The 21,307-nt window shown below is 36.8% G+C and overlaps 1 long non-coding RNA gene across 2 annotated transcripts in view; it reads left to right on the top strand.

Moving 5' to 3' along the window:
* The window catches only part of LOC140959318 (uncharacterized), a 46,750-nt gene extending 36,257 nt beyond the window's left edge, over positions 1-10,493 (top strand). The window contains exons 2-4 of one of the 2 annotated variants that reach the window (XR_012171966.1): positions 9,254-9,302; positions 10,024-10,126; positions 10,166-10,493. This is a non-coding gene — a long non-coding RNA (uncharacterized lncRNA). Of the gene's footprint in view, positions 1-9,253; positions 9,303-10,023 lie in introns of both variants that reach the window. The other variant, XR_012171965.1, reaches the window with a different exon arrangement.
* Positions 10,494-21,307: the final 10,814 nt, after the last annotated feature.

The following is a 21,307-nucleotide window of genomic DNA, read 5'->3' as shown; positions in this document are numbered from 1 at the left end:
AAATTGGATGGAAAGTATATCATCGACTCATAGAAGGCGTTGAATCAGTTACTGAACGTAAAATCATTGGAAGATGTGAGTCACAATCACAACTACGCTGTATATATGTGTTTTAATTTATGTCATTTTTATTTTCTTTTAATAATAATAATTTCCTGTTCAAATATTGACTTTTGGCATGTTACACTTATAAATTCATATCCTGTGATCTAACAATTACAGAAAAAATATTTCTCAGCATGTCAACGTCCACGGTAAGTAAAATAAAAAATATTTGTGTATTTTGTGGATCTGGTGCAGGAAAAGATTCTATTTATGAAGAAGTAGCAGAAAAGCTTGGAATAACACTTGCTAAAAAAAAGATTCATTTGGTATATGGTGGTGGTGAAGTTGGCCTCATTGGAAAAGTTGCAAAATCTGCGCATGCAGGTGGAAGTGAAGTCTTAAGCTATTCCGATTACCTTAGCCAGTCTTACTGGACCAACAATAGAAAAGAAATGAAAGTGGATAACATGTATGAACGAATTACTCAAATGATTGAACATTCAGATGCTTTCATTGCTTTACCAGGAGGTTTCGGTACTTTGGAAGAAATATTTCATACTGTTTGTTGAGAACAATTAAATATCCACAGTAAGCCAATTGGTTTGTTAAATGTTAACAATTATTATGATAAACTGCTATCGTTTCTTGATGATGTTGTGGAACAGGGATTTATTTTATTAGCTTCGCGAAGGATGTTAGTTTCTGCTACAAGTCAAGGTGAACTTATTGATTTACTATAAGGATTTAGTCATGAACCAGATCCATTCTTATCTCAAGTTAATTGGCCAACATCCAAGAGTAAGAAAAGAAAATTCATGTGATGCTAAACTTGTGATTCAAGGGTATGTTTTAATGTTTTTTTAAGGTATGAATTGTAAAGCCCTGTAATTAATTATCAGGTAATTTGGCATAATTAGAATAATTATTTAGTTGTAAATTAAAATTATTATTTATGCCAAATAAATTCAAGAAGTTTGTTAAAAATATGTATTTTAGAATATCGGAGAATTTAACGATATAAAGTACATATAGAGTTTAAATAACACACGAGAGCAAAATAAATTCAGATTGAGATAAATGGGCTTGGGTTACTATTTTGGTGATCAATTATTATTATTATTAAATGCATACAATACACAAATACCTCATTTAAAAAGAGAAAAAGAAAACGACAGAAGAAAAAAGAGAAAAGAAAGAGGAAACCCCATTCCCGTCACTTGAGGAGCAGCTACGGTAAAGTCGCGATATCTCCTCCGTCCGGCGTTGAAATCTCGATCGGTTAGAGGGGTTGTCTTCCTTACATCAGTACCTTTGTTTTGAGCCATAAAACACGAATTTTGAGCAAGGAAGCGAGCAGATCAAAGCTCCATTTCATATGCCCTGTTTCTGTGCAGTATTTTGATGAGTTTGTGCTTCTGAAATTCAAAGTTTTGTGTATTATGCATTAAGAATCTCGACTTGTGGTTCAAATAGAACTTGTAGCTCTATTTTTTAGCTTTCTATATCCGCTATAATCATCGAATTTCAATAAGAAACGAATTTGTTATGATTTTTCTACCAAATGTGCCAAAATCGAATTCTGCTATTGTGCTGTGCCAGACACCTACTGTAATTCGAGTTTTTGTCAATTATGTACTCGGATTCTGGACTTGTGATTCAAATAATAGATGTAGATCTATGTGTTGTCTTCATAATGATATAATATTCGTTAAATTCCATTAAGAATTGAGCAAGTTATGCTTGTTGTTCTGGAATTGCTCAGTGTATGAGATTCTGTCCGCGAATTCTTAAGTAGCAGTGTGTTCTTGAAAATTCTGAGAATAATCTACTGCGATTGTGAAGATGGTTTCAACTGAAAAAACTTAGATAATTGAGTTATCTTTCATTTCCAATTTGAGGATATTGATTTAAGTTAATATTGAGCGAGATACGAATTTTGTGCTCTTTTGTGCCAAATCGGACATTGGTATGGGATGTAATTTTCATGATCGGCTTATTGTGGTTTTGTTTAAGCCAAGAGTCTTGAAGAGAAGTTGATATTGGAGTTTCAAGTTGGTATACGTATGTTACAGCTCGGTAACATACGATGGTAAAACATAAAATATGTTTACTTGTCATTTTGTGTTACATTGATCGTGTTTTTGACTTGTTGACTGTTGTAATTTGTTAAATGTCTTTGTTGTGATATATGTTATTATTGTGACATATTATTGGCATTTAACTCATGACATAGTGTTGTGACATTCATGTTGAGCCATGTCATTCTTGTTAGCCCATTGTTGATATCCGTTGTTATCTGGCACTGTTGTTTATCTCGGGATCATAGTGTGGCTGATAGGCCTATACACATGAAACCGTAGATGTGATTGAACTATTTCGTGGTTAGTGCAGCCTTTTGAGGTGAGCACTGGGATTGTGTCATCTAGTCCGTTCTGTTGTGCCATCATGTTATATCGTATCAGCTGTATGGAGGCCGAGTCAGGGGTGTTATTCCGCATAGCTTGGCATACCTCGCATACTTGGCTGGGCGGTTTAGTTGCTAGACGATGTAGCTCTCCTGTGTTGTTGCTCGAGCATTATTCCAGTTATTATCGTACCGTTTGTTGGCTCCTGAGATCCCGATTATTCGTTGAGCCTTTCATGCATTGCATATTACATTTTATTATGTAATTATGCATGATTTATGATTATTGTTGTTATTATTGAACTGTTTCATACCAGAATCCTAACCTCAGTTGTTTACTGGAGGGGCTAATGTGGTTGCTATTGGGCACCATGGTAGATCTCCCAAGTCATTTTGCAGCATCAGGCCGAGGTTCCGCCAGTGGAGCTCGAAATTGAGTTTGGATTGCTTGGTTCTGTCAGTGGAGTTTCCCAGTTAGTCTATATGTATGTCTTGAGTTTGTTTCAGTCTTGTATTGTAGTTTATTTGTCGAGGAGATGCCCCGTGTATCTGTAGTGATATTTGGTTGTTTTTGTGATGTTCTGAGTCGACATTATGATTCTTATGATCTGGTGAGTATTTGGTAAGTTTTAATTTCTGTTTAGTCCTGACCAGTACGACTATATGTTGTTGACTTCGGTTTTTGTTTTTAAGACTCTATATGGAGTATATTTTGACATAAACTGCTTCTTGAGTTTTTCGGGATGTCCTACTTACGGGGAGGTCATGCTGAAATTTTTGTAGGCCTTGAGGTCCGTTTTAAAGTATTTTAAACCTATTTCCGCTGCAGCTTTAAATCACACCATTATTGTTTGATCATTAATTGTCGTTAGAGTAAATGGGCCTCACATCTCGGTATCAGAGCGTAAATTGGGATACGCTCGAACTAGAGTCTTGGACACTTGAGTCTTGGCACTAAAATGGTTGTTGCGCCTGTGTATGCTACTTGAAAAAATGCTTATGTAATTATATGATTTGTTTACTTCCATTCTAATTGTTTTGGTGTTTTATCGTATAGAATGGAGGGAGGTGGAGAAATTCTTAATGATGAGATTCCTCTAGCTCGAGGTCGAGATCGTGGACATGGTAGACCTCGTGTCCATGTTGATGATGATACTTTTGTTGAGCAAGCTGCTGATCAGCTAGAGCAGCTTAGGATGGATGAGTTCGTTGCCCGTTTTCACTCTATGCATCCACCTCGATTTAGTGGTTTGGAGGGAGCCGAGAAAGCAGAACTTTGGATTTCTGATATTGAGGAATTGTTTGATTTGATCAAGTATCCTTCAAAACGTCGTTTGAGATTACCTGTGCATCAGTTGAAAGATCGTGACAAAATGTGGTGGTCTACTACATTGATGACCTTAGATGCTCAAAGGATTGTTCCATCGTGGGATATATTCAAGCTGAAGTTAAAGGAAAGTTATTGTCCTCCATCATTTTACAGCTCTAACGCTTTGGAGTTTCATAACTTGACGCAGAGCGATATGTCAGTTGCGGAGTATGTGGATACTTTTTATGCTATGCTAAGATATGCTCCTCATGTGGCTGCAAGTCAGGTTGCGGTTGTTGAAAATTTCATTGAAGGATTGAACGATCATCTGCACCCTTTTGTTTCTACCGGTAAGCCACTGAGTTATCTTGAAGCAATGGAAATAGCAAAAAGGGCTGAAACTAGTCTTAAGAGGAGTGGCAATCGAGTGACTACCCAACATCATCTGTCGGAGAGACAACAATTCAGTTCATCTGGTTCTGCATATCTTCGTCTACGTGGAAAACAATTTAAGAAGCCTGGTTCTAGTTCTTAGAGTTCAGGGAGTTCAGGGAACCATGGTGGATATCGTTATAGTGGACCTTACTGTGATCACTATGGGGACAAGCATTCCAGTAATCAGTGTGTTGGAGTTCAAGGGGTTTGTAATAATTGTTGTCGGCCGGGTCATTTTGCTAGAGTCTGTCCTAGTAAGACGGGGAAATCAGCCCCGGCAGGTAGTGGAGCTCAAAGTAATAGAATACCAGTAGCGTCCCAGTCTTCCCATCAGCCTAGTCATCCTTCCCATCAGAGTAGAGGGCAAGGTGGTCAATAGAATCAGTCATCTGTTCATGTATTTGCCTTGACTGAGGATGAGGCTTAGGCAGCTCCAGGTGCAGTCATTACTGGTAACTGTACTCTATGTGGTTTTATAGCACGAGGGTTATTTGATACTGGAGCATCTCATTCTTTTGTTTCTCATGCATTGGTCGTTTCGCATTATCTTCGCACCACTAGTATGAATTCCAATCTATCTGTTGCTACTCCGGTGGGCAAAATGATTATCACTGATAATGTGGTGTTCAATGCGGTTTTGTTTCACGATGAAAATGTTCTATATCTGAATCTCATAGTCCTACCTATGCATGACTTTAATTGTATCGTTGGTATGGATGTTTTGACTGCAAATTGTGCCACTGTTGTCTGTTATCGAGGAATAGTTCGTTTCAGGCCTAGCTTTGCTCCTAAATGGAATTTCTATGGCTGTGGTTCTCAAGTCAAGATTCCTCTAGTTTCTGCCATTGAAATGAATCGATTGTTAGATTCTGGTCATGAAGGTTTCTGGTTTATGTTGTTGATCTATCGCAAGATGAGCGACAGATTTCTAATATTTCTGTAGTCCGTGAGTTTCCTGATGTGTTTCCAGAAGAGATTCCTGGTTTTCCAGCAGAATGAGAAGTTGAGTTCAGTATCGAATTAATGCCAGGAACTGAACCCATATCTCGAGCACCATATCGTTTAGCTCCTGTTGAACTAGAAGAACTGAAAGAACAATTACAAGATTTGTTGATTAAAGGTTATATTCGTCCGAGTTCTTCACCGCGGGGTGCACCGATTCTATTTGTCAAGAAGAAAGATGGTACGATGTGGATGTGTATTGATTATCGGCAACTGAATAAGTCTACTGTCAAGAATAAATATCCATTCCCTAGGATTGATGACTTATTTGATCAGTTGCAAGGTACATCGGTGTATTCTAAGATCGATCTTTGTTCTGGGTATCATCAAGTGCGAGTCAGACAAGAAGATGTGTCGAAAGCAGCTTTTCGCACGAGATACGGACACTTTGAATTTTTTGTTATGCCTTTTGGTTTGACCAATGCTCCTGATATGTTTATGGACTTGATGAATCGAGTATTTCATAAATATCTCGATCGTTTTGTGATTGTATTCATCGATGATATTCTTGTTTATTCTAAGTCCGAGGAAGAGCATGCCAAACACTTGAGGATAGTTCTTCGAATTCTTCAAAAGAAGCAGTTGTACGCCAAGCTATCTGAGTGTGAGTTTTGGTTAGATAAAGTTGTGTTTCTGGGCCATGTCATATCTCAGCATGGTATTTCTGTCGATCCAAGTAAAGTGGAAGCAGTTCTGAACTGGGCACGACCGACCAATGTGCCAGAGATTCGTAGTATCATGGGTTTAGCTGGTTATTACCGGAGATTTATCGAAAATTTCTCAAAGATTACTAGACCTATCACTCAACTGACTCAGAAAAATCAGAGATTCATTTGGTCTGATGAATGTGAGTCAAGTTTTGTCAAGTTGAGGAAAAGATTGACTTCTGCACTTGTTCTTACCATTCCAAGTGGTTCTAGAGGATTCGTTGTTTGTACCGACGCATCAAATCAAGGATTAAGTTGTTTACTAATACAACATGGCAGAGTGGTGGCCTATGGTTCTCGTCAGTTGAAACCGCATGAGTCTAAGTATCATGTTCATGACTTGGAATTGGCTGCTATCGTTTTTGCTCTCAAGATTTGGAGACATTATTTGTTTCGGGAGCAATTTGTAATCTATTCTAATCACAAAAGCTTGAAGTATTTGTTCTCTCAGTCAGATCTGAATATGAGACAGAGACGTTGGATGGATCTTTTGAAAGATTATGATTGTGAGATCCAGTATCTTCCGAGAAAAGTGAATGTCATTGCTGATGCTTTGAGTCGTAAGGTTGTTGATGTTAATTTATCCCCGATTCGTGTTTCTAAGTTACGAGAGGATATTTGCATTTCTGGGTTGGATTTTCAAATCCAAGATAATACTGTTTGTGTATCTCAGATTTCTGTTGAGGCAGAGTTGATTCAGATTGTAAAGTCAACTCATAAAACTAATGATCGAATTCTGAAATCTTATGAGTTAGTATCTCAAAGACACCAATCTGGTTTCTCAATTCACTCAGATGATTCTCTTCGGTTGAATGGTAAGTTGGTTGTTTTAGATATTCCTAAATTGCGTACAACCATCATTAAAGAAGCTCATTGTACTCGATATAGTATCCACCCAGGAGGCAGGAAAATGTATCATATTCTACGGCCTCAGTTTTGTTGGAAGAATATGAAAAATGATGTGGCTGAGTTTGTGTCTCGTTGTATGATCTGTCAGCAAGTCAAAGCAGAACGAATGAGACCTGGAGGATTACTGCATAGTCTTGAGGTTCCTTAGTGGAACTGGGAGCACGTGGCTATGGATTTTGTCACTCATTTGCCACGTACTTCTCGTCATTTCGATGCCATTTGGGTGATTGTCGACAGATTATCTAAATCAGCACACTTTATTCCGTATGAGAGGACGTATTCGTACAAGAAGATGGCTCGTCTATATATTGAAAATGTTGTGAGACTTCGTGGAATTCCATTTGCAATAGTCTCAGATCGTGACCCTAGATTCACATCAAAGTTTTGGACAAGTTTTCAAAAAGAAATGGGTACACGACTTGCGATGAGTACTGCTTACCATCCTCAGACAGATGGTCAGACAGAGCGTACGATCCAAACACTTGAGGATCTGCTTCGAGCAGTGGTTATGGATTTCAAAGATAGTTGGCAAGAAACTTTACCTCTAGTAGAATTTTCATATAACAACAGTTTCCAGGTGACTATTGGTATGGCTCCTTTTGAAGCTTTGTATGGCAGACGATGTCGATCACCTCTTTGTTGGGATGAATTTGGTGAGAAGCAGTTGACTGGACCTGACATTGTTCAGGAAATGTATGATAAAGTCTAGTTGATTCATCAGAGAATGAAAGCTGCTCAAGATCGGCAAGCTAGTTATGCTAACAGACGTCGTCGACCTCTAGAATTTCAAGTTGGAGATTTTGTGTTTCTGAGGACTCTCCGTTTAGAGGTATTGTTCGTTTTGGCATGAGAGGTAAGTTGTCACCTCGTTTCATTGGTCCCTAGGAGATTGTTGAGCGTATTGGGACTTGCGCTTATCGTTTGGATTTGCCCCAGTCTTTGTCTGGAATCCACGATGTTTTCCATGTTTCAATGTTGCGTAAGTATGAGCCTGATCCATCTCATGTGATTCAGCCTAATGAGGTTGAACTTGATCCGTCTCTATCGTATACTGAGTATCCTATTTGTATATTGGATCGTAAAGATAAAGTTTTACGCAATAAAGTTATACCACTTGTACATGTTTGGTGGTCGAGGAATGGTGTAGAAGAATCAACGTGGGAAACAGAAGAGAAGATGAGAGCATCTTATCCATATCTATTTGATTCTTAGAAATGTATTGTTGGTTTCGTATCGTGTGTAAGATGTATGTGTATAAACTGAAATTTCGAGGACGAAATTTTTTTTAAGTGGTGGAGAAGTGTAAGGCCCTGTAATTAATTATCTTGTAATTTGGCATAATTAGAATAATTATTTAGTTGTAAATTAAAATAATTATTTATGCCAAATAAATTCAAGAAGTGTGTTAAAAATATGTATTTTAGAATATCGGAGAATTTAACGACATAAAATACATATAGAGTTTAAACAACACACGAGAGCAAAATAAATTCAGACCGGGATAAATGGGCTTGCGTAACTATTTTGGGGATCAATTATTATTATTAAATGCATAAAATACACACATACCTCATTCAAAAAGAGAAAAGAAAACAAGAGAAGAAAGAAGAGAAAAGAAAGAGGAAACCCCATTCCCGTCACTTGAGGAGCAGCTACGGTAAAGTGGCGATATCTCCTCTGTCCGGCATTGAAATCTCAATTGGTTTGAGGGGTTGTCTTCCTTACATCAGTAGCTTTGTTTTGAGACATAAAACATGAATTTTGAGCAAGGAAGAGAGCAGATCGAAGCTCCATTTCGTGAGCCCTATTTCTGTGCAGTATTTTGGTGAGTTCAGTTCTTGTGCTTCTGAAATTTGAAGTTTTGTGTATTGTGCGTTAAGAATCCCGACTTGTTGTTCAAATAGAACTTGTAGCTCTGTTTGTTAGCTTTCTATAGCCACTAGAATCATCAAATTTGAATGAGAAACGAATTTGTTATGATTTTTCTACCAAATGTGCCAAAATAGAATTCTGCAATTGTGCTGTGCAAGACACCTACTGTAATTCGAGTTTTTGTCAATTATGCGCTCAGATTCATGACTTGTGCTTCAAATAAGAGTTGTAGATCTATGTGTTGTCTTCGAAATGATATAAAATTCGTTAAATTCCATTAATAAATGAGCAGGTATGCTTGTTTTTCTGGAACTGCACAGTGTATGAGATTCAGTCCGCGAATTCGTAAGTAGCAGTGTGTTCTTGAAAATTTTGAGAATAATCAACTGAGATTGTGAAGATGGTTTCAACTAGAGAAACTTAGATAATTGAGTTGTCTTTCATTTTCAATTGGCGGATATTGATTTTAGTTAATATTGAGCGAGATACGAATTTTATGTTCTTTTATGCCAAATCGGACATTGGTATGGAATGTAGTTTTCATGATGGGCTTATTGTGGTTTTGTTTAGGCCGAGAGTCTTGAAGAGAAGTTGATATTGGAGTTTCAAGTTGGTATAGGTATGTTAGAGCTCGATAACATACGACGGTAAAACATAAATTCTGTTTACTTGTCATTCTGTGTTACATTAATCGTGTTTATTACTTGTTGACTGTTGTAATTTGTTAAATGCCTTAGTTGTGATATATGTTATTATTCTGACATATTATTGGCATTTACCATATGACATACTGTTGTGACATTCATGTTGAGCAATATCATTCTTGTTAGCCTATTGTTGATATTCGTAGTTATCTGGCATTGTTGTTTATCTCGGGATCATAGTGTGGTTGATAGGTCTATACACATGAGACCGTAGATGTGATTGAACAATTCCGTGGTTAGTACAGCCTTTTGCGGTAAGCACTAGGATTGTGTCATCTAGTTAGTTCTGTTGTGCCATCCTGTTATATCGTATCAGCTGTATGGAGGCCGAGTCAAGGGTGTTATTCAGCACAGCTTGGCATACCTCTCATGCTTGGCTGGGAGGTTTAGTTGCTAAACGATGTAGCTCCCCTGTGTTGTTGCTCGAGCATTATTCCAGTTGTTATCATACCGTTTGGTTGCTCCTGAGATCCCGATTATTCGTTGAGCCTTTCATGCATTGCATATTACATTTTATTATATAATTATGCATGATTTATGAATATTGTTGTTATTGTTGAACTGTTTCATACCAGAATCCTAACCTCAGTTGTTTACTGGGGGGGCTACTATGGTTGCTATTGGGCACCATGGTAGATCTCCCGAGTCGTTTTGCAGCATCAGGCCGAGGTTCGGCCAGTGGAGCTCGGGATTGAGGTTGGATTGCTTGGTTCTGTCAGTGGAGTTTCCCAGTTAGTCTGTATGTATGTCTTGAGTTTGTTTCAGTCTTGTATTGTAGTTTATTTGTCGAGGAGATGCCCCGTGTATCTGTAGTGATATTTGGTTGTTTTTGTGATGTTCTGAGTCGACCTTATGATTCTTATGATCTGTTAAGTATTTGGTAAATTTTAATTTCTGTTTAGTCCTGGCCAGTCTGGCTATAGGTTGCTGACTTCGGTTTTTGTTTTTATGACTCTAGTTGGAGTATATTTTGATATAAACTGCTGCTTGAGTTTTTCGGGATGACCTACTTACGAGAAGGTCATGCCGAAATTTTTCTAGGCCCTTAGGTCCGTTTTAAAGTATTTTAAATCTATTTCCGCTGCAGCTTTAAATCAAACCATTATTGTTTGATCATTAATTGTCGTTAGAGTAAATGGGCTTCACATGAATAATCTCTTCTTCTTCTCTTCTCTTAGTTTTTTTATATTTAAAAATAAAAATATACACATATATATAGTAATAATAATAATAATAATTTTTAGTTCAATGTCGACTAAGGTGTCAGAAAAATGCACCTGAGACGCATTAGTTAATAATTATTGAAAAATCACAATACGCTATATTTTAATATTCATTATATTCAAATTACAGATTACAAGAATATAACTCCCATGAAAAAATTATTAAAAAAAATTAAATAAATAACGGACTGCAAATTTCTTTGTTCATTGTATTTTTTTTCTAGATTTGATTGATGTACTATCAATGTGTTCTAAAAAAACATCAATCAATGTGTTGCAATAAAAAAATAAATTGTTTGTGTTTATTAAGTTTCAAAGGCAGTCGTCGGATGTATCCGTTATATAAATGTTTATATGAATAGACATTTATGATAGAATGTTTGGATAAAAAAAAATAATTTATGTCATGGTAAAATTTTGCAGTCACGTTATTTTAAAAAAAAGAAAAAAAGGGAGATTTTATTCTTTGTACATTTTCCTATTTTGTTTTCAATATTAGTTTATTTAATTGTATGATTTAATATTTAGCATTTTTCATTGAAAGTTAATATTCATTCCAACTCCATGAGTGAAAATGTAACGCCCCGAAAATTTAAAGGTCCACACAAACCACATGCATGCAATTATTAAATTATCTTGTATTTTAATTGTTTTAATTGCATGAATTAATTATGTTGTGCATATTTGCATGTTTAAAATATATTTTCTACATTGTTGTATTAAAATATATTTTAAAAGGTTATTCAAGTTGCGATCGAGGAACAAAGACCGAGGGTCGGGAAAAAAAATTGAAAATGTTTTTATTAAATAATTATTTTTGATTATTTAAATTAAGGGTGATACTTTTTCTTATTTTTGAAAAATAAGGGGTTTTGAGGTGATTTTATACACCGGGACGTAAATTTTATCGGTGTTGGTTTTTCAATAAAAATATGAACTTAATGGCAACCCGGCTAATAAATTCACAAACTTTGTTCAACAAAATAATTTTTAATATTTTAATTAATCACTAATTGGCCTAATTAAATTTTTAGTGGGCCTAAGCTTTATTAGTGTTTAATTAGATATTTAATATTCAAAACCCACCCCATAACCCTTACTAAACCTCACGCCCCACTTCCATACAATTCCAAAATTCTCTCCAATCTCTTCCCCCAAATTTACACGACGCACACAAGCAATAATCAAGAGAAAATCTTTGAAAGTTCAAGGGAAAATTCGGCCAAGGTGTACGTCGCCGTTCTTCGTATCGTCGCTTCGTTTTCGTGTGTAAAATACGCAAAGGCACGCCATATTCTTCCTTTACTCATCATCACACCATATTATATATTTATGTTTGAAATTGCATGAAATACAAGAGCACCTTGTTATATTTTCGTTTGTGCATCCAAGGTGATTTTTTAGCTTGAACTTTGTTTCAAAAACATGATTTTTATGGGCTAGAAGGGGCTGTCATGATTAGGACATGTTAGGGGCATGATTTATATGATTTTAAAGGTCCTAGGATGCACTAATAACGTTGCAATCAATCTGAAAGGAAACTTACAGTAAGGGCCGAGAGATTTGGGTTGTCTTCATGGGTTTGGTGTTGATGCATGGGGCTTAGTGGCACGACGAGGTCTTGAGGAGGGGTAGTTTGGGACGAGGCTAGGTCCTAGGAAGAGTCCTAGTATGGCTAGGACTCGTGTACCATGCTAGGGAAGAGTCCACGCTGCATAGGACTCTTCCCGTAAGGTGATGGAGGTCGGCCGAGATTTTCAGGGGAATGGCTCGGTTGAGGGCTGAGCTAGGTGGTCTGGGTGACGGCTTGGGATGGTCCAGAGAGTGGTAGGAAGGATCAGGGATCGTGGTGGCTCGAGCAAGAGTCCACACGAAGCATCACGCACGCACGCAGGAAGCTAGGGAGGGGCGCAGGTTGCTGTCCTTGATTCAGAAGCTTCGCTGCTTGGGTCAGGGGCTGGGATAGGCTTGGGTCTGGTCTGGGCGTGGTCCAGGGTTGGTTAGGGTCAGGTTGGGTCAAGTGTTAAGGGCTAGAGGTGTCCTAGTTGGCTAGGAGTCTTGGTGAAGGGAAGGGGATTAACGCACACACAGCACATGCAATTGGGTTGGTTTCCAGGGGTTTGTGCAAGGGTTAGATTCTTGTTTTTTGGGCTGGGCTGGATCAGTAGGGTCCCTAGATGGGTTGGCTAGGTTTTTGCTCAAGGTGGCTCTGGCGTGGCTCGAGTAGTAAACGTCATGGCAGTGTCCTGAATGCTGTTTTATGTGCTAATACGATTATTTTCTATATTTATGGATGTTTATGGAATTTTATATGTTAAAATGATATTTTAAATGTTTATGGTATTTAATATGTTAAAATGATATTTTAAATGTTTAGGAAATTTTATATATTTATGATTTAATATGTCAAAATGTTATTTTAAATTTTTTGAGGTTAAAATGATTATTTCAAATGTTTATGAGTTTTTACATGTTAAATTATGATTTTTAAATGTCCATGGATTTTTTTATGATTTAAGGAATACATTTAAAAGACATGTTGCATGTTTGGTTTCAAAAACAAAATTATATGTTATGCATGATTTTTATAAAGTAATGAGAATGTAAACGTTGAAGGAACTGAAGTAATTGTGACTAATTCGATAATGTTCGAGATTTCGTGAGGGTGACGGTACCAGTGGGAGCCCGACGATCGTATTTCCAGTATTACGAATATGAGGTAACGGTATATGGTAACGGTAAGAATGAGAATATCGTGAGGGGAAAAGACCACAGAGGGAGCCCATTTATGGGAAAAGGCCCTAGATGGAACCCCGACGATCGTATTTCTATTCGAAAGAGGATAGGCCAGGGCCCAGTTTACCGGTGAGAGTGTTGCCAGTGTCCCCGCCGCGTACTGAGGTTTCATGTAGATGGATCCATCGACTTTTTAAGGTTTAAGGAAAGTCACAATTAACGATCTGAATTCAACAAAGGAAAAGGAACAGGATAAAGGAAAAATGTTTATGATCATGAAAAAGGCTTTATGTTATGTCAAGTTGAGGAAAAAAGGAAAAGTTAAGGTTTATGTTCGCATGTCATGAAAATGTTTATGTTTAAAGTTGATACATAATTATGAAAATGTTTTTATTTAAAGTTCATGCATCATAAAAAGGTTTACGAAAATGTTCATGTTTGAAGTTTATGCATCTTCATGAAAACGATATTTTAAGTACAAGTATTTTTCACTGTTGCTTGTGGTTTTATACGTATTAATTGTTATCAAAAATATGACGTGTTGAGACTTTAGACTCACAAGGTGTGATTGATGCAGGTGATTATGATAATAATGTTTATGGAGGTCTTGATGGTTGACTTTGCTGAACTGAAGGTGCACATAACCCGAGGACCGACGCTAGTTTTCCGCACTAGTTTATGATTTATGATTTTAAATTATGTTATGGATATTTTTATGACTTACATTTATGGTTTGAGAGATTATAGTATGAGTTGTATTTCTCAAATATATAGTTCGTTGTTTTACTTTTAAAATAGTTCAAAATATTTTATGTAACTTTTGTGGTTCGGCCGATGCTAGGGAGGTTTAAAAAAAAAATTTCTAGCACGTTTTAAGAAAAAGAAAGGCAGACGTTTCAGTTGGTATCAGAGCAAAGGTCCTGTAAAGGGTTGTGCCACCATCAGTGCCGGGAAGATCAGTCATCAAGCCTCAAGTTGTAAGTTTTACATGTTTTATATGATTTTATGTGGTTACCTGCATGATTATTTGATTTCATCGCATGTTGGCTTCGTGGTGGAATTTGACTATGTTGATTTTTGGGTTTTAGTAACGACGTTCTATTGTTTGGGTCTTAAGTTAATAATGAATATTATGAATGTTTTTGGGACACGTAGATTTTCTAAGAAAATATTTATGATTTATGGTTATTAGTTGGATTAAATTTTGGGAATTAGACGTAAGGAATAATGATTTGAAGACTGCAATGATATTTGGGAGTATAGAAATGTATAATTTGGGATTTTAAGTTTTGACGAAAGGTAAGATTAGCTATAGGAATTGATTTTTGGGTAAATAAGTTTAAATTTATCAAAATTATGTTATGGGAAACTCGTAGGAGAGAATTAAGAATACCGAGAACTTATGGGTTAACTGTAAGATTTTTGAAATTTAGGACCAATTAGGACAATTTTTGGGGAAATTAAGAATTTATTTTGCAATTGTTAAGGAAATTGGGGACTAATTTAGCAATAAGCGATAATTTGATGGTTTAATTGATAGGAATTTTTTATGATTTTGACTTGTAAGAATATTTAGAATCTTGGGATATCTTGGTTATAATGATATAAGAAATGTTAATCAAGGATTTTTAAGGATTGATCAATATTAAGATTGAAAAATCTAAGCGTTAGCGGATGCGTTTGGGATTTTAATGTTAGAATATGATAAGTTGATGAACATTTTGGGTATAAATTAAGGAAAGTAATATACGATAAGTATGATCAGCCATCTTTTAATATTGAGAATTGTAAGAAAAATTAAAATTCGTGGTTATAATAGTATAGCACTAAGTCATTATGGGTTTTTTTAAGTTGCAATTGTCAGCATAACTTTTCTGTCTACTTTGTGCAGTTCTCATTCTCTTCACGGATTTTGACTACAAGCACGGTAGTCTCTTCAATCACATCTGAACCAATCTATTTTCTTTCACCAACCTCGTCCCAATGAATAGGAGATCTATATTTTCTTCCATAAAGTGCCTCAAAAGGAGCCATCCCAATATATGATTGGAAGCTATTATTGTAGGTAAACTCCACAAGAGGTAATTTCGGTTCCCAACTGCCTTGGAAGTCAATAACACAAGCTCGCAATAGATCTTCTAGAATCTGTATAACTCTCTCAGACTGACCATCGATTTGAGGATGAAATGTTGTACTTAATAATAACTTGGTCTCCATCTCAGCATGAAAACGCTTCCAAAAAGATGACGTGAATCTCAGATCTCTGTCAGAAACAATAGACACAGGAATCCCATGCACACGAACTATCTCTCGAATGTATAACTCTACATGCTGAATCATGGTGAATGTCATCTTAATAGGTAGAAAATGCGCTGATTTCGTAAGACGATCACTATCACCCAAATGGCATTGAATCCCTTAATAGTCCTTGGCAATCCCACAACAAAGTCCATAGTGATGTTTTCTCATTTCCTCTCGGGAATAGGAAGTGGCTTAAGCTTCCCTGCTGGCCTCTGATGCTCTGCCTTAACTTGTTGACACGTCAAACACTCGAATACAAATCTCAGATTTCTCTCTTCATGCCTGACCACCAATATAACAACTGCAAATCTTTGTACATTTTCGTGCTACCCGGGTGAATGGAATAAGGTGTATCATGAGCTTCCTTCATAATAAGATCTCTCAAAGAATCGTCACTAGGAACCCATAACCGATCTAGATAAAGAACTATACCATCCAGCTCTGAATATAATTTTCGACCCTTGGCTTCATCCCTGGCTCTCCACTTTTGCAATTGCTCAATGGTAGACTGTCCATCTCGAATTCTGTCTCTCAAAGTCGAATGTATTGATAATGTGGCAAGATTAGGGGCCTCGCCCCTAGCATAGACTGTAAGCTCAAACCGTTGTATCTCGGACTGCAACGGTCTTTGAAGTGATAATTAAGTGATAAATCCTGCTTTTCTACTCAGTGTATCTTCCACAACATTAGCGTTCCCCGGATGACAGCTAATCTCACAGTCGTAGTCCTTTACTAACTCAAGCCATCTGCGTTGTCTCATATTCAGTTCCTTTTGGGTGAAAAAGTATTTCAGACTTTTATGATCAGTGAATATTTTGCACTTCTCCCCATAAAGGTAGTGTCTCCAAATCTTCAATGCAAAAACTACTGCTGCAAGCACAAGATCATGAGTAGGTCAGTTTTTCTCGTGAATTTTCAACTGTCTCGACGCATAAGCAATAACTCGGTCGTTTTGAATCAGAACTGCGCCCAAACCAAGTTTAGAAGCGTCGGTATATAGAACATACTCCCCTTGCCCTGATGGCATAGATAACACTGGTGCAGAAATCAAGGCTTGTTTCAACTTGTCAAAACTGTCTTGACACTCGGATCCCCAAATAAACTTTGCATTCTTCTTAGTCAAGGATGTCAACTGTACTGCAATCGATTAGAATCCCTTGATAAATTTGCGATTAATAGCCAGCTAGTCCCAAGAAACTGCGAATCTCAGTAACACTCTTCGGTACTGGCCACTCTTTCACTGCCTCAAATTTGCTTGGATAACTTCAACGCCATCCCTAGAAATGATGTGGCCTAAGAAAGCCACTCTATCAAGCCAAAACTCGCACTTGCTAAATTTTGCAAAAAGCTTTCTGTATTGTAGTACTTGCAGTGCTGCCCTCAAATGACGACTATGCTCCTCTTTATTCCTCGAATAAATCAATATATGATCAATGAAGACTTTAATAAATTGATCCAGATACGGCTGAAATACGCGATTCATGAGAGCATGAAGATCGCTGGCGCATTAGTCTGACCAAATGGCATGACCATAAACTCGTAGTGCCCATATCTAGTACAAAATGCAGTCTTGTGAACATCCGAATCTTTCACTTTCAACTGATGGTACCCAGATCGGAGATGAATTTTAGAAAATATCGATGCTCCTTGCAACTGATCGAATAAATCTTCAATTTTTGGCATTGGATACTTATTTTTGATAGTGACCCTTTTGAGCTCTCGATAATCAATGCATAGACGCATACTACCATATTTCTTCTTCACAAATAATACCGGTGCGCCCCATGGAGAATAACTAGGACGAATGAAACCCTTGTCTAGAAATTCCTGTATTGGATGTTTTAATTCTTTCATTTCATCGGGTGCTAGACGATAAGGTGCTTTAGATATAGGAACAGTGCCCGACATTAGATCAATAGAGAATTCAACTTCACGATCGGGTGGAATGCCAGAAACTTCTTCGGGAAAAACGCTGGGAAAATCTCTGACAATATCAACATCTTCTAATTTCTGACTGATAGGAGCATGTGCGGTAGTGACACAGGCTATAAAAGCTTGGCATCCGTGTTTAATAAGCTTCTTCGCATGTAGACAAGAGATAATGTGCGTCATTTGCTTGTTTCTCGCCGCCTAAAAGACAAAATATTTACCACTAGCCGGTCGAATAGACACTGATCTCTGATGAAAATCAATCGAACCTCCATTCGTTGATACCCAATCCATCCTAATTATAATATCAAATTCAAGCATAGGGAGCACAATAAGATTTGTCCGAACCACATCTTTGAATAAACGAAGCTCCAGATTCTTGACGATTTTAGACGTGAGCATTGATCACCGGAAGGAATAGAAACTTTGAAACCCAAACCAATATCTTGAGGAGTAATATTCAATCTTTTGATGAAGGTTTCAGATATGAATGAATGTGTAGCTCTCGAATCTAGTAGTGCATATGTAGTTACCCCTTGAATGATAATCCTCCCTGCAGCGAAAACGTCTTTTAAATATTTTCGTGTTGAAGCTTAAAGAATTTCTATCATTAATTCTCCCAAAGGACCCGTATATGGCTTCTTATTTGGATGATTATTGTTCTGATGTTGCTGCCTCTTGCGCTGTAACTCAAAGTCAATGTCCTTCAAGGATTGCTCAGACTGGAATGCATAAGTAACTGCAGTAGCATAATCCAAAGGACGCATCATCATAACATTATTCCGTATAGTAGGTTGTAGACCATCCATTAAATGTCTAAGCTTTTAATCGGCATCCCTGGCAATAAGGGGTACAAAGTGACAACCCCTATCGAACTTCTTCACAAATTCAGCAACAGTAGCGTCTCCCTGACGGAGAGTCATAAATTCTCTTTATAATCGGCTTCTAACATCAGCAGTAAAATATTTTTCGTAGAACATCGTCTTGAATTGATCCCAAGTAAGTGTAGTGAGGTTAACACTATGCTCGGCTCCTTCCCAACATAAAGAAGCGTCATCCCTAAACAGATAAGTAGTACACCTCACACGGTTAGCATATCCCATATCCAGATAGCGAAAGTGTACCTCGAGTGAAGGAATCCAACCCTCAGTAGCAAAAGGATCGGTAGTGCCAAAAAATTCCTTCGGCCCTAGCCTCCGGAACTGATTATATGTATCATGATGTGGCCTAGGTGCTTGTTGCATCTGCTATAACTGCTGCAACTGTTGCTGCTGTAACTATTGCTCAAAGAGACGAGCCATCCCCTCTAACGCACGAGTAGCGGCATCCCCCGGAGGAGGTGGTGGTGGTGGGGGTGGTGCATTCCCTTGATGATTCACACTGTTCTCGGCTTGATTCTCAATAACAAGAGCGCGTCTAGGAGGCATTTTATCTGAATGTTTTCCAAATTCTAACGTAACCAACATGCATTTAAATCTAAGTTTTCTAATCATGTGACATATCCTAATTCATTTAGCAATTTAAGCTTGCAAAGCATATATACTCAAAAAGCTAGTGAACATACGTAAACATATTAGTCATGTGATCATGCGGACAACATCATATTAAATCATATAAAGCATGTAAAACTTACAAATTGAGGCTTGACGACTGATCTTCCTCGTGCTGATGGTGGCACAACCCTTTACAGAACCATTGCTCTGATACCAGCTGAATCATCTGCTTATTCGTTTTCTTAAAAAGTACTAGAAATTTTTTTTTCTCCTTAATCTCCATAATTAAAAATATACACACACACACACACATATATATATTTTTTAAAAATAACTTTGCACATTTAAANATGTAGCCCATACTAAACCTCTAAAAATTTCTCAAAACATAAATAAATAGTCGTAAAATCTTTAACGTAAAATCATAAACTTAAATACAAAAAATAGAAGCGCTGGTCCTCGGGTTATGTGCACCTCCAGTCCAGTCAGATTAGGCATCCAAGCGTCCCTCAACATTATTATCATACTCATCTACATCAATTACACCTAGTGATTCTAAAGACTCAACACTTCATATCTTTGATAACAAATAATACGTAATACAGATCACATGCAACAGTGGAAAATGCTTGTACTTAAAATAACTTTTCATCATAAAGCATAAACTTTAAACATAAACATTTTCATAAACGTGTAAAATCATAAATATTTTCATATCATCATAAGCATATACATATCATCCTCAACATATACATATTCATATTCGTGTTTATATACGTGTTTTTGTTGAATTCAGATCGTTGATTATGACTTTCGTGTTCATATACGTGTTGGGCGATGGATCCAACTACATGTAACCACAGTACTGGTCGGCGGGGACAACAGCCACACTCTCACCGATCAACTGGGCCTTGGCCTTACGTATTAACACATCATCATATACATATACATATCTGTATCCAAGGAAATACGATCATCGGGCTCCCACTGTGACCATAACCCTCACGATATCTCCAACATATCATCGTGCTAGTCACAATCCCTTCACTGTTAGATCTCGGTTTTCTACACGCCCAAACGCAACGAAAGTTTTAAAATTTTTATTTTTTTTTACAATCAAAATATATTTGATTGAGCGTTCGTTTCGTTTTCAAAATCAAAACATTCATAGGATGTTTAGTAAATATACCTTTAGTGAAAATTCACTTTGCACCAACTAATCCGGTATTAGCGGATGTAGCTCTTGTTGTAAATCCCTTCGAACTTTCTCCAAATCTCCTAATCCGGTGCACGACTAGAATATTTGTTCCTATTCTAAAGTGCACTAGAAATTTAGAATAACTTTTCCGTAGAGATATTGCACTAAAAATCGACACAACTCTCAAACTAAGAGTGACCGAATTTTTCTTGCAATAGAGAAGGAATTTTCGAGAGCTTCATGTGAAAGAATTTTTAATCTCTGAAATTTTGTTCTTCACCTTAAGATTGCCGAATGCATGCTTTTTAAATAAGGATAAGAAATTCTTATTTTAATACTAATTATTCATTAACTTACTTAATCCAATTAATTGTGTTAATGAAATATTCTTATTCCATGCCAAATCTTCGGTCCCCTCTATTGGACCTCTATTTCAAAGCTTCGGTCATGCCTTACAAAATTTTCAAGAAAATTTCGAAAGATTCTTGTGCAAAATAAGAATAAAAAAATCCTTAATTATTTTCTAATCCAACCTTTACTTAATTAATCAGATTAATTAAATAATTATGGATTCTAATTGCATGCCATATACATTAGCCAATCTCGAATCTTTAATGCACATATTCTGAGAATATCATGCATTAATATTATTTTACTTTGTGTGCAAGTTTCTAAATTATGGTATCATGAATATCTCCATATTACATAAATCAATACCATATTTAATAAAAACTTAATGGGCTATATTTCAACTCAATTAAAATATAATTTGATTATTAAAGCCTATTTGAACTTTAATAAATTTGCATGATGAGCTTATACTCTTACGAGCTCATGATTCATGCTCCCATTATATTAATCTCATCATAATCTCGATCGACGATCCAATATCATCGATGTGACAAATTCAACTTATTTGTTATTATGATGCACACTCTAATTTTGAGATCACCAACAGGTGTACTGTTGTCACTTTGATTGTTGCACTCCCAAGAGCAGGTTGTCCACAAGTAGTATGAGTCGGTGAGTCCGATATCATA

This window comes from Primulina huaijiensis, chromosome 2, assembly GCF_012295235.1.
Source record: "Primulina huaijiensis isolate GDHJ02 chromosome 2, ASM1229523v2, whole genome shotgun sequence".
Lineage (NCBI taxonomy): Eukaryota > Viridiplantae > Streptophyta > Magnoliopsida > Lamiales > Gesneriaceae > Primulina > Primulina huaijiensis.
Note: the sequence above shows the minus strand (reverse complement) of the source record. Positions and strands in the feature narration are given on the sequence as shown.